The sequence below is a fragment of the Malania oleifera genome, chromosome 1 (genome assembly GCF_029873635.1).
Source record: "Malania oleifera isolate guangnan ecotype guangnan chromosome 1, ASM2987363v1, whole genome shotgun sequence".
NCBI lineage: Eukaryota > Viridiplantae > Streptophyta > Magnoliopsida > Santalales > Ximeniaceae > Malania > Malania oleifera.
In genome coordinates this window covers 70,750,069-70,765,847 of record NC_080417.1, presented here as the reverse complement: position 1 = coordinate 70,765,847, position 15,779 = coordinate 70,750,069, and the positions used below count along the sequence as shown (strand labels likewise).

Here is a 15,779-nt window from a genome sequence, read left to right as displayed (position 1 = left end):
TGCTATCTACAACTCATGGAAAGCAAGCAATGGATTCTTCTTTGATGATAAAGGAGTCAACCCAGATTTGATAGCCGCTTAAGTTGCAGGTGATATCAAAATATGTTTTGCACAGGAGGAAACCTGGTCTTTTCTCTATTTGCTGCTTTATTTTAGTTGTGGATGTTTTTTCACATATTGCTTGTGCTTGTTTTGTCTATTGTTTGACATTGTGCACATGTTGTGTAAGGCAATGCCATTCTCTAACAATGATTAATATTAATTCTTCCTCACAAAAATATGGTGGATGAGAGCTATTTAAATTGGAGGGCTAATGGAGAACTAAAATCACAAAGGCATTTGAATATTTGCTTCCATGCCTCTCCTCCCACTCACACATCATTGGACCTAGAGTTTCCAACATTTGTGTAGTTTGTACAAGCCGTCAGGAATTTACGTCGATAAAGCAGATGTGCATTATTTATGATTGACATTTTACATTAGATTTTTCCTACGCTATTTTGGAAGGATGTTATCATGGGTTATAATTTTCTATATCTTTTTATTTTCGGGTGAAAATGATGTTAGGTATGATATTTTGTATTTGTTTGTGTTTTGGCTGAGCCACTTTGTTACAAAATTTTTGCTCAGGGGGAAGAGCTTTTAACATAATTTCTTTATAGGGGTAAAGTCTAATTTAGTGTTACTCTCTCAAAATTTTACTAAAAATTAAAGGAACTACTCATTGTCGTCCTATTGGTCTCAATTTTCCATAGCAAATTGCACGAGGCATGAAGATCGCCAAAGAAAAGGCATTCTTTATTCTTTGAACTCGGGAGGAACTTTGGAAAATCAAACCAATTTGATTCTTGTGTATAGGTATACAAAATCAACAATTCCATTTGCAGGTCAAACCAAACATGCAGCATAAGTCTAGCATACCATTTCTAATTCCAATGTATTCCTATTCCTATTCTGTCCATGGACCAAATGCTGCCTTACAAAATATTTGAAAGCCTGAAACTTATTTACCACTGTCCTCTAATAACACCAAAGTTAGAATGGAGTTAAATTTATAAAAATGTCAAAGACTTTTTCGAACCATGAATAGTAAGCCTCTTCAGAATTAGAAATCCCACAAATTAATTTAATGTTTAAGTGTTAAGCCTATGATCGCCATGCATGACGTAGCTTAGGCTTAATTCATCTCTAAGATAACTGGCCATGAATGATGTAGTACAGGACCAGAAAAATACTAATATATTAGTTAACAGTCATACATCAGATTTTAGATAAATGGGATGGAATCATAGAAAGCTAGTTAGGAATAACAGGAATAGAGGGCTAGACAACTTCATGCTCATGGCATCAGGAAAAATAAGAAAGAGGAGAAATAAAAACCTTAATAAAATTATTAAAAAATAGGCTGACCTGGCTGAGCACCAAGTTCAATGACATGTAGCTTTGACGTAATTTGTCCAACATTGATGCTCTTTGTGGCAAAAGAAATAAGGGTAGAAGGATTCTCATTTCCTGCAACCTGTGCAAGAAATACGAAAAAATCACAAACTTTTGTAGCAAAAGTAAGACCATAGACAATGGTGAAAGGGGGAACTTTCACTTTTAGTGAGGCAAACAATGCAGCATGAGCTTCCAGAGCTCGACTCTGCTGTTGATCCATTGAGAAAAAGGAGAAAGGAAATTAGTAATACAAATAAAATAAGATACTTCTAGACCATTGTATGGGCACATGCCATTGGTTTTAGTACTATCATGGAATCCATGATTTTTTTATTCGAAGTCCTTCATCATGAATTCAAAAACATATTAGCTAACTCCACCTAAAAACCATCTATGACAAATCCCATCTGCTTGTGAAAGAAAATGCAATCGAGCAATACTCTAAATTACTAAATGGTGGCAATCCTTCATCCTTGAACATAAAAAATCAGCACGGAGGGAAAGGCAATGTACTTAGGTGTGAACAGATTATCAAGCAGGTTTCAGTTTAGACCAGACTAGATCTCAGGGCATATATTGAAAGCAAATATATGTTCATAGCACAATGCCAACTAATGGCTATATTTCACTTGTTTTTGGGTAGAAATGTGTTCATGAGTTTGTGAAAGCAACACCAGGCATTGCAAACACATCGTGCGTGTCCTAACCTGTAACTTACATCATGCATGCAAAGCATAAAAAACTGTCTTGACTATATAATAACAACAAAGCAGGGAACATACTAATGAAAACCACATACCTCAGCCGAATCCGGAGCAATCCCAATCAAAACCAACCACTTTTTAGAAGGATCACAACAATAATTAATTATCTTATTGTTTACCAAATTAGCTGTTCTCTCAAACATCTTTATAGTTTTAGAGTCACCTACATGGGAGAAGGAGTTGGACCCACTTTACAGAAAAAGGTGAAACATAACCTTATGTAGCAGTTAGACCCACTTTCGTCTTATGCCATGTGTATGTGTATTACTTTCCACTTTCCATATTTGACATAATATAACCCCCTTAATTTTTCTACCTAGTATCACCTAAGTTATACGAACACAAAATTTTACAGTGTCTACAAACTCCAACATTAGTAGTAATTATATAATTGCGTGTAAAAAATATTGACTAATATAATTGTCTCTAAATAGTAAAGTAATCATCTCTAAAGACATTTGGTAAGTTGTATGAATTTATTTAAACAAGCATGATAATTCATTTGACGCAATTTTAGTTCCCACGGGTCATTTTACTTACGAGTGTGGTGACAGTAGTTGGTTTGTGACAAGAATAAGCATATTCCAAGTTTTGGGCGTCTTGAACCCCATTTTTGAGTTGTTTTTTGTTGGTCATACAGTTCAAACTTGAGAACCATTGACTCATTTGACCTATGTTTAGTTCCTACAGGTCATTTTGCTTACGATTGCAGTGGCAGTAGTTGGTTATTTACAAGAACAAGCATGATCCACGTTTTGGGCACGTTGAACCCCATTTTTAACTTGTTTTTTTACATAATATGGCTCAAACTTGGCAATCGTTGGCTCGTTTAACTAGGCTTAGTTCCCACGGGTCATTTTACTTTGTGTGTAGTGGCGTTAATTGATTTGTGAAAAAGATATGCATTTTTCATGTTTTGGGCACTTCGAACCCCATTTTTGACTTTTTTGGTAGTCGGTTTGTGACAAAAAATGCATATTTCACGTTTTAAGTCTTGCAGTTAAAATCTGGGAACCGTTGGCTCATTTGATGAAGGACAAGTTCCCATGAGTTATTTTACTTATAAGCACAGTGGCAGTAGCAGGTTTGTGACGAGAACAAGCATAATCCACGTTTTTGGCACCTTGAGACCCATTTTTGACTTGTTTTGTAGATCATACTATTCAAGCTTGGGAACCATCAGCTCATTTGACACATGTTAAATTCCCACATTCCATTTTACGCACGAGAATGGTGGTTGTAGTTGGTTTCTAACAAAAACAAGCATATTTTAACATTTTGAGCAGCTTGATCCCCATTTTTGACTTGTTTTGTAGGTCATATGGTTCAAACTTGGGAATTATTTCCTTGTTCGCCGCAAGTTTAGTTCCCACAAGCCATTTTACTTTCGAGTGCAGTGGTAGTAGTTGGTTTGTGACAAGAACAAGCATATTCAATTTTTCGGCACCTTGAACCCCATTTTTGAATTGTTTTATAGGTCATATGGCTCAAACTTCGGAACAGCTGGCTTGTTTGATGCAGAGTTAGTCCCCATGGGTCATTTTACTTGTGCGTGTATAGTGGCAGTAGTTGGCTTGTGAGAAAAATATGCATATTTCACATTTTGGGCAACTGGAACCGTTGGCTCATTTGATGCAGGTTTAGTTCCTATGGGTCATTTGCCTTGCGAGTATGGTGGTGGTGGTGGTTGGTTTCTGACAAAAATATGCATATTTCACATTTTGGGCACCAGGAATAGTGGAACCTCATTTTTGACTTGCTTTTTGGTCCTACGGGCCAAACTTGGGAACTGTTGGCTCTTTTGATGCAGGACTAGTTCCCCATAGGTCCTTACTTACGAACACGGTGGCGGTAGTTGGGTTGTGACAAAAACATGCATATTCCAAGTTTGCAGCCCATTTTGACTTGTTTTGTAGGTCACAAGATACAAACAATGCAACCATTGGCTCGTTTGACACGGGTTTAGTTCCACGGGTCATTTTACTAACGAGCATGGTTGTAGTAGTTGAGTTGTGTCAAAAACATGCATATTCCATGTTCTGGGCACCTTGAACCCAAATTTTGATTTGTTTTGTAGGTCATGCAGATCAAACTTGGGAGTAATCGGCTTATTTGGTGAAGGTTTTGTTCCCACAAATCATTTTACATACAAGTGCAGTGGAGGCAATTGGTTTGTTACAAGAACAAACAGATTCCACATTATAGGTACCTAGAACCCCATTTTTTACTTATTTTGTAGGTCATATGGTTCAAACATGGGAACCGTTGGCTCGTTTCACGCAGTTTTTGTGCCCTAGGGTCATCTTACTTATGAGTATGGTAGCGGTAGTTGGTTTGTGACAAATATATGCACCTTTCACATTTTGAGCACCTGGAACCCCATTTTTGGCTTGGTTTAAAGTCCTACGATTCAAACTTGGGAACTGTTCCTATAGGTCATTTTACTTGCAAGCATAGTGACGATAGTTCTTTTGTGAATAAAACATGCATATTCTATGTTTTGGGCACCTTGATCCTAATTTTAATTTGTTTTGTAGGTCATACAGTACAGACATAAGAACTGCTGCCTTGTTTGACACAGGTTCAGCTCCCACCGGTCATTTTACTAAGTGGCGTTGGTTGGTTTCTGAAAAAAAAAAAAAAACATGCATGTTTTAGACACCTTGAGCCCCGATTTTGACTTGTTTTGTAAGTAATATAGTACAAACATGGAAACCATTGGCTTGTTTGACGTAAGACTGGGTTCCCACTGGTCATTTTACTTACGAGCAAGGTGGCGACATTTGGTTTATGAAAAAATCATTTATGTTTCATGTTGTGGGCATGTTAAACCCTATTTTTGATTTGTTTTGTAGGTCATACGGTACAAACATAGGAACCGCTAGCTCAATTGTGTAGGTTTAATTCCCATGAGTCATTTTACTTACAAGCACGGGAGCGATAGTTGACTTGTGATAGAAACATTCATATTCCTTGTTTTGGGTACCTTGAACCCAATTGTTGACTTGTTTTGCTAGACAAATGGTACAAACATGGGAATGGCGGTGGTAGTTGGTTTGCGACAAAAACGCATATTTCAGGTTTTAGGAACCTAGAACCTCATTTTTGACTTGTTTTGTGGGTCCTACGGTTAAAACATGAGAACAAACGACTTATTTGACACATGTTACTTCCCAGGGGTCATTTTACTTAAAATTTCGGTGGTTGTAGTTGGTTTGTGGCAAGAACAAGCACATTCCACGTTTTGGGCACTTTGAACCCCACTTTTTACTTTTTTTGTAGGTCTCCGTGTTCAAACTTGCGAACCATTGGCTCGGTTGATGCAGGTTTAGCTCCCACTGGTCATTTGACATATGAGCGTGGTGGCGGTAGTTCGCTTGTCACGAGAACAAGCATATTCCACATTCTGGGCTTGATGAACCCAATTCTTGACTCGTTTTGTACGTCATAATGGTCAAACTCAGGAACCGTAGGCTCATTCGATACAGTTTTAGTTCCCACAGGTAAGTTTACTTACGATTGTGGTGGCTGCATTTGGTTTGTGATAAGAACAAGCATATTCCACATTTTGGGGTTTGATTACACATGCTTACGATTAGAACATGCTTTGAGGTGTTTTGACTAGAGGAAAGACTAATAATCTAGGTTGGACATGAAAATCTATAGAAAACTAGATTTTTGAGATAAAGTTAAGATTTTTCTGACAAATACTAAGGCAGAGTCACGATTTTTTAAGGTTTAAACATAGGCATCCTTAGAACATACATTAAGGTTTAAACATGGTTATCCTAGCCTAGGCATTTCTCTCTCTCAATATATCTTCTTTTTTATCAACAAAAACATACAACTATAAAATGAAGTTGCTAAGCCATTTCACTATTCCAGACCATAGTACGTACCGCAATTTCTTGAGAGCTAATAGTCAACCACAATTTTGAACATAGCTAAAATGTTTTCACTCATTGGCGATGAACTGCCTTAACAATTATAAGCTAGACATTGTACAGTGAATACCTTCTTCAAACAAGGCGTATAAAGTGTTGAGGGGCACAAAAGCTTGCTCCATGTCAACTAGTGCGACCACCATTTTCTTGACTTCATTTTGAAACTCATCCAGTCCAGCACTGGCAATTTCCATGACCTAAGATAAGATTTAAATTGAACTAGTAATTTATATGGTGTTGGTCATGGAGATGGTGGTGGTGGTGACAACCATGATACCGCAAATTAGTGTTCGTGCAATAAGAATTCTAACTTGTAGGTACATCATACCTCTCTCTTGAAAGGAAGATATCTTCCCATACTTGGCGTAGCATTTGCAGCAGTGGAAACTATATCAATCAAGACACATGATCAACCTAATTTCAACAGTTAGGCAAGAACTCCATGAATAGTACAAGGTAACCAAAAATGAAGTTAAAAAAATCCCTCTACAACAATATATAATCTAGCTTTCATTCATTTACAAAAATCTCCATACCCTGTTAAGTATGGCTTACCCAGCTTCAATTGCTTCTTCAAGGAACGAGTGTTCAGCTCCTCTTCCCTCCGTTGTCTCTCCATCCCAAGTATGAATAGAAATTTCTAAATTACAAAAAGAGGTCAAGTAAATAAGCTTGTGTATCCAGTAAGGAAATAGAACACCAGTACAATCAATTTAAAAGCACAAAGTGTGAAAACGGTGGTATTGATATGCAGCATGATGAAATAAGTAGCAAAGGGTAGTGAGGTGCAAAGGGTATCTAGAACCTAGGTATGAGGCAAAGGTCCACGCCTCACAAACGTTAGGCGCATATTTATTAAAATTGTATGTAAAATACCTTGACAAGAACAAGTATAAACCACATTTTGGGAAACTTGAACCCCATTTTTTACTTGTTTTATGCATCTTATGGCTCAAACGTGGTAACCATTGGCTCGTTCGATAAAGGTTTGGTTCCCACGGGCCGTTTTACTTATAAGTATAGTGACATTAGTTGGTTTGTAATAAAAACATGCATATTTCAGATTTTTGGCACCTGGAGCCCAATTTTTTACTTGTTTTGTAGGTCATACGATTCAAACTTGGGAATCGTTGGCTTGTTCGATGAAGGACTGCCACAGGTCATTTTAATTATGAGCAAGGTGGCGATAGTTGGTTTATGGCAAGAAACATGCATATTCCATGTTTGGGGCACCTTAAACCCCATTTTTGACTTGTTTTGTAGGTCATGCGGTACAAACAAGAGAACCATTGGCTCAATAGATGTAGTTTTAATTTTCATAGGTCATTTTACTAAGAAGCACGGCGACGGTAGTTGATTTGTGACAGAAATATGCATATTCATTGTTTTAAGCACCTTGAACCCCGATTTTGACTTCTTTTGTATGTCATATGGTACAAACGTGGGAACCGTTGGCTCATTTGACGCAGGTTTTGTTCTCCCTGACCGTTTTACTTACAAGTATGATGGTTGTATATGCTAGTCGGTTTGTGAAAATAAAAAGCATATTCCACGTTTTAAGCACCTTAAACCTTGTTTTTGACTCGTTTTGTTGATCATATGGTACACACATGGGAACCGTTGGCTCGTTTGACGGAGGTTTACTTCCCAAGGGTCATTTTACTTAATAATGTGGTGGGGGTAGTTGGTTTGTGGCAAACTTATGCACACTTCATCTCTTTGGCACTAGGAACCCCATTTTTGACCCATTTTTAGGTCCTACGGCTCAAACTTGGGAACCGTTGGCTAACTTGATGCAGGACTAGTTCCCATGGGTCATTTTACATATGAGTACGGTGGCAATAGTTGATTTGTGATAAGAACAAGCATATTCCACGTTTTGGGCACCTTGAATTCCATTTCTGACTTGTTTTGTAGGTCCTTCGATTCAAACTTGGGAATCGTCGGCTCGTTTGATTCAAGACTAGTTCTCACGGGTCATTTTACTTACGAGCGTAGTGGCGGCAGTTGGTTTGTGAAGAGAACAAGCATATTGCACGTTTTGGGCACCTTAAACCCCATTTTTGCCTGGTTTTGTAGGTCATATGGTGTAGGCATGGGAACCATTGGCCCGTTTGACGCAGGTTTAGTTTTCTCGAGACATTTTACTTTGGAGTATGGTGGTGGTAGTTGGTTTGAAACAAAAACATGCATATTTCACGTTTTGGGTACTTAGAACCCCATTTTTGACTTGTGTTGTAGGTATTACGGCTCAAACACGGGAACCGTTGGCTTGTTTGATGCAGGTTTAGTTCCCATGGGTCATTTTACTTATGACTATGTTGGCGGTAGTTAGTTTGTGACAAGAACAAGCATATAATAAGTTTTGGACACCTTGAACCCCGATTTTGACTTGTTTTGTAGGTCGTACTGATCAAACTTTGGAACCGTAAGATCATTTGATGTAGGATTAGTTCCCACTGGTCTTTTACTCATGTGTATGGTGGTGGTAGTTCGTTTGTTGCAAAAACATGCATATTCCATGTTTTGGGCACCTGAAACCCCTATTTTGACCTATTTTGTAGGTAATACGGTACAAACACTGGAATCATTAGCTTGTTTGACTTAGGGTTTACTTCCCATGGGTCATTTTATATACGAATTCGTGGTGGTAGTCGGTTTGTGACAAAACATGCATAATTCACGTTTTGGGAACTTGGAACCCCATTTTTGACTTGTTTTTTCAGTCTTGCAGTTCAAACCTCGGAATCGTTCGCGCGTTTGACGAAGGACTAATTCCCATGACTCATTTTACCTATGAGCACGGTGACGGTAATAGGTTTTTTTATGAGAACAAGCATAATCCACGTTTTTGGCACCTTGAGACCCATTTTTTACTTGTTTTGTAGGTGATGCGATTCAAGTTGGGAACCGTCAGCTCATTTGACACAGGTTCAATTACGAGAATGGTGGCTGTAGTTGGTTTCTGACAAAAACAAGCATATTTACATTTCAGGCAGCTTGATCCCCATTTTTGACTTGTTTTGTAGGTCATATGGTTCAAACTTGGGAACCGTTGCCTCGTTTGCCGCAATTTCAGTTCCCACAGGTCATTTTACTTGCAAATATGGTGGCAGTAGTTGGTTTGTGACATCAATATGCATATTTCACGTTATTGGCACCTTGAATCCCATTTTTGACCTTTTATGTAGGTCATAAAATTCAAACTTGGGACCCGTTCGCTCTTTTGATGCAACACTAGTTCCCATGGGCCATTTTACTTACGAGTGCAGTGGCAGCAGTTGGTTTGTGACAAGATCAAGTATATTCAACTTTTCGGCACCTTGAACCCCATTTTTGAATTGTTTTATAGGTCATATGGCTCAAACTTTGAAACAGTTGACTTGTTTGATGTAGAGTTAGTCCCCATGGGTCATTCTACTTGTGCGCGCATAGTGGCGGTAGTTGGCTTGTGAGAAAAATATGCATATTTCACATTTTGGGCAACTGGAACCGTTGGCTCATTTGATGCAGGTTTAGTTCCTATGGGTCATTTGCCTTGCGAGTATGGTGGTGGTGGTGGTTGGTTTCTGACAAAAATATGCATATTTCACATTTTGGGCACCAGGAATAGTGGAACCCCATTTTTGACTTGCTTTTTGGTCCTACGGGCCAAACTTGGGAACTGTTGGCTCTTTTGATGCAGGACTAGTTCCCATAGGTCCTTACTTACGAACACGGTGGCGGTAGTTTGGTTGTGACAAAAACATGCATATTCCAAGTTTGCAGCCCATTTTGACTTGTTTTGTAGGTCACAAGATACAAACATCGCAACCATTGGCTCGTTTGACACGGGTTTAGTTCCACGGGTCATTTTACTAACGAGCACGGTTGTAGTAGTTGAGTTGTGTCAAAAACATGCATATTCCATGTATTGGGCACCTTGAACCCAAATTTTGATTTGTTTTATAGGTCATGCGGTTCAAACGTGGGAGTAATCGGCTCATTTGGTGAAGGTTTTGTTCCCACAAATCATTTTACATACAAGTGCGGTGGAGGCTATTGGTTTGTTACAAGAACTAACAGACTCCACATTATAGGTACCTAGAACCCCATTTTTGACTTATTTTGTAGGTCATATGGTTCATACATGGGAACTGTTGGCTCGTTTCACGCAGTTTTAGTGCCCTAGGGTCATCTTACTTACGAGCACGGTGGCGGTAGTTGGTTTGTGACAAAAATATGAAGCGTTCACATTTTGAGCCCTTGGAACCCCATTTTTGGCTTGGTTTAAAGTCCTACGATTATAACTTGGGAACTATTCTTGCGTGTCATTTTACTTACAAGCACGAAGACGATAGTTCTTTTGTGAATAAAACATGCAAATTCTATGTTTTGGGCACCTTGATCCCAATTTTAATTTGTTTTGTAGGTCATACAGTACAGACATAAGAACTGTTGGCTTGTTTGACACAGGTTCAGCTCCCACGGGTCATTTTACTAAATGGCGTTGGTTGGTTTCTAAAGAAAAAACATGCATATTCCATGTTTTAGACACCTTGAACCCCGATTTTGACTTGTTTTGTAGGTAGTATAGTACAAACGTGGGAACCATTGGCTCATTTGATGTAAGACTGAGTCCCCACTGGTCATTGTACTTACGAGCAAGGTGGCGACATTTGGTTTATGAAAAAATCAATTATGTTTCATGTTGTTGGCATGTTAAACCCGATTTTTGACTTGTTTTGTAGGTCATACGGTACAAACATAGGAACCGTTGGCTCAATTGTGCAGCTTTAATTCCCATGGGTCATTTTACTTAAAAGCAAAGGGGCGGTAGTTGACTTGTGACAAAAACATTCATATTCCTTGTTTTGTGTATCGTAGACAAATGGTACAAACATGGGAATGGCTGCGGTAGTTGGTTTGCGACAAAAACATGCATATTTTAAGTTTTAGGAACCTAGAACCCCATCTTTGACTTGGTTTGTGGGTCCTCCGGTTAAAACTTGGGAACAAACGACTTATTTGACACATGTTAGTTCCTAGGGGTCATTTTACTTAAAATTGCGGTGGCTGTAGTTGGTTTGTGGCAAGAACAAGCACATTCCACATTTTGCGCACTTTGAACCCCACTTTTGACTTGTTTTGTAGGTCTCCGTGTTCAAACTTGCGAACGTTTGATGCACGTTTAGCTCCCACTGGTCATTTTACATATGAGCATCGTGGCGGTAGTTCGCTTGTCACGAGAACAAGCATATTCCACATTTTGGGCTTGATGAACCCAATTCTTGACTCATTTTGTACGTCATAATGGTCAAACTCGGGAACCGTAGGCTCATTCGATACAGGTTTAGTTCCCACAGGTAAGTTTACTTACGATTGTTGATAAGAATCGACAAGCACCATTAAAGGATCCATTGCAAGTTCCAGATGGGCCAATCACAAGGTCAAGAGCTAAGAAGATCAAGGAAGCAATGTAAGGATTGGTGCAATCCATTACAACGGGGGACGACATAGCCTAGTGTTTAGTGTAGACTTTTTATTTCAATAAGTATAGGCATATGGACCTATTTTATGTTTATTAGTTATAGGTGTTTAGGGTTTTGTTATTTGAATTTGAATTTGAATTTGAATTTAAATTTGAATTTGATTTTTGATTTTGAATTTGAATTTAAATTTAATTGGAGGGGTTTATAAATAGACTTGTAGCCATATTCTACAAAAGAAGGACATTGAATAAAAATGTAAGGTTTTGTTTCTTCTATTGGTTCTTCAAAGAACTTTTCGAACTTATCGGGATTTCCCGTGGCGCTCACCAACGACTTATCAAACGGCTTTCCACCACCATTTGTGGCGTCTTCCTTATACCAAGGTTCGTGTTTCGCACTAAACAACGGGTTGAGGTCGTATATACCAAAATTCTTGTTTGTTGTAAACAACGGGTCGAGGTTTACCATTCATATCTATCCAAAAATCTGATTTTAAGCTTTCTTGGGCAAGCATTCCAACATTGTTTGCTGGGTCTCAATGTGTGTCGATTGAGGTTCGCATTAGATTGTGGTGGCTGCATTTGGTTTGTGATAAGAACAAGCATATTCCACATTTTGGGGTTTGATTACACATGCTTATCATTAGAACATGCATTAAGGTGTTTTCACTAGAGGAAAGGCTAATAATCTAGGTTGGACATGAAAATCTGTAGAAAACTAGATTTTTGAGACAAAGTTAGGATTTTTCTAACAAATACTAAGGCAAAGTCACGATTTTTTAACGTTTAAACATAGCCATCCTTAGAACATACATTAAGGTTTAAACATGGCTGTCCTAGCCTAGGCATTCCCTCTCTCAATATATCTTCTTTTTTATCAAAAAAACATACAACTATAAAATGAAGTTGCTAAGCCATTTCACTATTCTAGACCATAGTACCTACTGCAATTTCTTGACAGCTGTCAACCACAATTTTGAACATAGCCAAAATGTTTTCACTCATTGGAACTGCCTTAACAATAGCTAAACATTGTACAGTGAATACCTTCTTCAAACAAGGTGTATAAAGTGTTGAGGGGCACAAAAGCTCGCCCCATGTCAACTAGTGCGACCACCATTTTCTCAACTTCATTCTAAAACTTATCCAGTCCAGCACTAGCAATTTCCACGACCTAAGATAAGATTTAAATTGAACTAGTAGTTAATATGGTGATGGTCACGAAGATGGTGTTGGTCGTGAGGACCATGATACTGCAAAATAGTGTTCGTGCAATAAGAATTCTAACTTGTAGGTACATCATACCTCCCTCTTGAAAGGAAGATATCTTCTTATACTTAGCGTAGCATTTGCAGTAGTGGAAACTATATCAACCAAGACGTGATCAACCTAATTTTACCAGTAAGGCAAGAACTCCATGAATAGTAGGACAAGGTTACCAAAAATGAAGTTAAAAGAATCCCTCTACAACAATATATAATCCAGCTTTCATTCATTTACAAAAATCTCCATACCCTATTAAGTATGGCTTACCCAGCTTCAGTTCCTTTTTCGAGGAACAAGTGTTCAGCTCCTCTTCCCAAGTATGAATTTATATTTCTAAATTAAAAAAAGAAGTAAAGTAAATAAGCTTGTGTATCCAGTAAGGAAATACAACATCGGTACAATCAATTTAAAAGCACAAAGGGTGTAAACAGTGGTATTGATATGCACAACATGATGAATTAAGCAGGACATGGTCCACCCAGGAGTGGCGCGCCCACACAGATGGAGAGGAAGAGATCAACTCAGCAAATAAAATTCAATTACAAAATAGACCTTCAAGCTCAACCATAGTAGCCAATGGCGCAAAGGGTAGTGAGGTGCAAAGGGTATCTAGAACCTAGGTATGAGGCAAAGGTCCATGCCTCACAAACGTTAGGCGCATATTTATTAAAATTGTATGTAAAATACCCTAACAAGAACAAGCATAAACCACATTTTGGGAACCTTGAACCCCATTTTTTACTTGTTTTCTGCATCTTATGGCTCAAACGTGGTAACCATTGGCTCGTTTGATGAAGGTTTGGTTCCCACGGGCCGTTTTACTTATAAGTACAGTGGCATTAGTTGGTTTGTGACAAAAACATGCATATTTCGCATTTTGGGCACCTGGAGCCCAAATTTTTTACTTGTTTCGTAGGTCATACGATTCAAACATGGGAATCATTGGCTTGCTCGATGAAGGACTAGTTCCCATAGGTCATTTTAATTATGAGCAAGGTGGTGATAGTCGGTTTATGGCAAAAAACATGCATATTCCATGTTTGGGGCACCTTAAACCCCATTTTTGACTTGTTTTGTAGGTCATGCGGTACAAACAAGAGAACCATTGGCTCAATAGATGTAGTTTTAATTTTCATAGGTCATTTTACTAAGAAGCACGGCGACGGTAGCTGATTTGTGATAGAAATATGCATATTCATTGTTTTAAGCACCTTGAACCCCGATTTTGACTTCTTTTGTATGTCATATGGTACAAACGTGGGAACCGTTGGCTCATTTGACGCAGGTTTTGTTCTCACTAGTCGTTTTACTTACAAGTATGATGGTTGTATATGGTAGTCGGTTTGTGAAAATAAAAAGCATATTCCATGTTTTAGGCACCTTAAACCCTGTTTTTGACTCGTTTTGTTGATCATATGGTACAAACATGGGAACCGTTGGCTCGTTTGACGGAGGTTTAGTTCCCAAGGGTCATTTTACTTAATAATGTGGTGGTGGTAGTTGGTTTGTGGCAAACTTATGCATACTTCATCTCTTTGGCACTAGGAACCCCATTTTTTACTCAATTTTAGGTCCTACGGTTCAAACTTGGGAACCGTTGGCTCACTTGTTGCAGGACTAGTTCCCATGGGTCATTTTACTTATGAGTACGGTGGCAATAGTTGATTTGTGATAAGAACAAGCATATTCCACGTTTTGGGCACCTTGAACCCCATTTCTGACTTGTTTTGTAGGTCCTTCGATTCAAACTTGGGAATCGTCGGCTCGTTTGATTCAAGACTAGTTCACACGGGTCATTTTACTTACGAGCGTAGTGGCGGCAGTTGGTTTGTGAAGAGAACAAGCATATTGCACGTTTTGGGCACCTTAAACCTCATTTTTGCCTGGTTTTGTAGGTCATATGGTACAGGCATGGGAACCATTAGCCCATTTGATGCAGGTTTAGTTTTCTCGAGACATTTTACTTTGGAGTATGGTGGTGGTAGTTGGGTTGTAACAAAAACATGCATATTTCACGTTTTGGGTACTTGGAACCCCATTTTTGACTTGTGTTGTAGGTATTACGGCTCAAACACGGGAACCGTTGGCTTGTTTGATGCAGGTTTAGTTCCCATGGGTCATTTTACTTATGACTATGTTGACGGTAGTTAGTTTGTGACAAGAACAAGCATATTCTAAGTTTTGGGCACCTTGAACCCCGATTTTGACTTGTTTTGTAGGTCGTATTGATCAAACTTGGGAACCGTAAGATCATTTGATGTAGGACTAGTTCCCACTGGTCGTTTACTTATGCCTATGGTGGCAGTAGTTCGTTTGTTGCAAAAACATGCATATTCCATGTTTTGGGCACCTTAAACCCCTATTTTGACCAATTTTGTAGGTAACACGGTACAAACACTTGAATCATTGGCTTGTTTGACCTAGGGTTTACTTCCCATTGGTCATTTTATATACGAATTCTTGGTGGTAGTCGGTTTAGGACAAAACATGCATTATTCACGTTTTGGGAACTTGAAACCCCATTTTTGACTTGTTTTTTCGGTCTTGCAGTTCAAACCTCGAAACCGTTGGCGCGTTTGACGAAGGACTAATTCCCATGACTCATTTTACTTATGAGCACGGTGACGGTAATAGGCTTTTTTATGAGAACAAGCATAATCCACGTTTTTGGCACCTTGAGACCCATTTTTTACTTTTTTTGTAGGTGATACGATTCAAATTGGGAACCGTCAGCTCATTTGACACAGGTTCAATACCCATATGGCATTTTAATTGCGAGAATAGTGGTTGTTGGTTTCTGACAAAAACAAGCATATTTACATTTTAGGCAGCTTGATCCCCATTTTTGACTTGTTTTGTAGGTCATATGGTTCAAACTTGGGAACCGTTGCCTCG

General features: G+C 38.6%; 1 protein-coding gene across 31 annotated transcripts in view; it reads right to left on the bottom strand.

Moving 5' to 3' along the window:
* Positions 1-15,779, bottom strand: part of LOC131161489 (uncharacterized) — a 156,970-nt gene that overhangs the window by 3,549 nt on the left and 137,642 nt on the right. For 17 of the 31 annotated variants that reach the window (XR_009138498.1, XR_009138489.1, XR_009138503.1 and 14 more), the window contains 4 exons: positions 6,685-6,788; positions 6,477-6,562; positions 6,219-6,345; positions 1,411-1,519 (listed from right to left, as the gene is read on the bottom strand). The gene's annotated coding sequence lies outside the window, so the exon portion shown is untranslated. Of the gene's footprint in view, positions 1-1,410; positions 1,520-1,600; positions 1,649-6,218; positions 6,346-6,476; positions 6,563-6,684; positions 6,789-12,665; positions 13,008-13,151; positions 13,218-15,779 lie in introns of those variants that run through there. The other 14 variants (XR_009138542.1, XR_009138545.1, XR_009138501.1 and 11 more) reach the window with 14 other exon arrangements.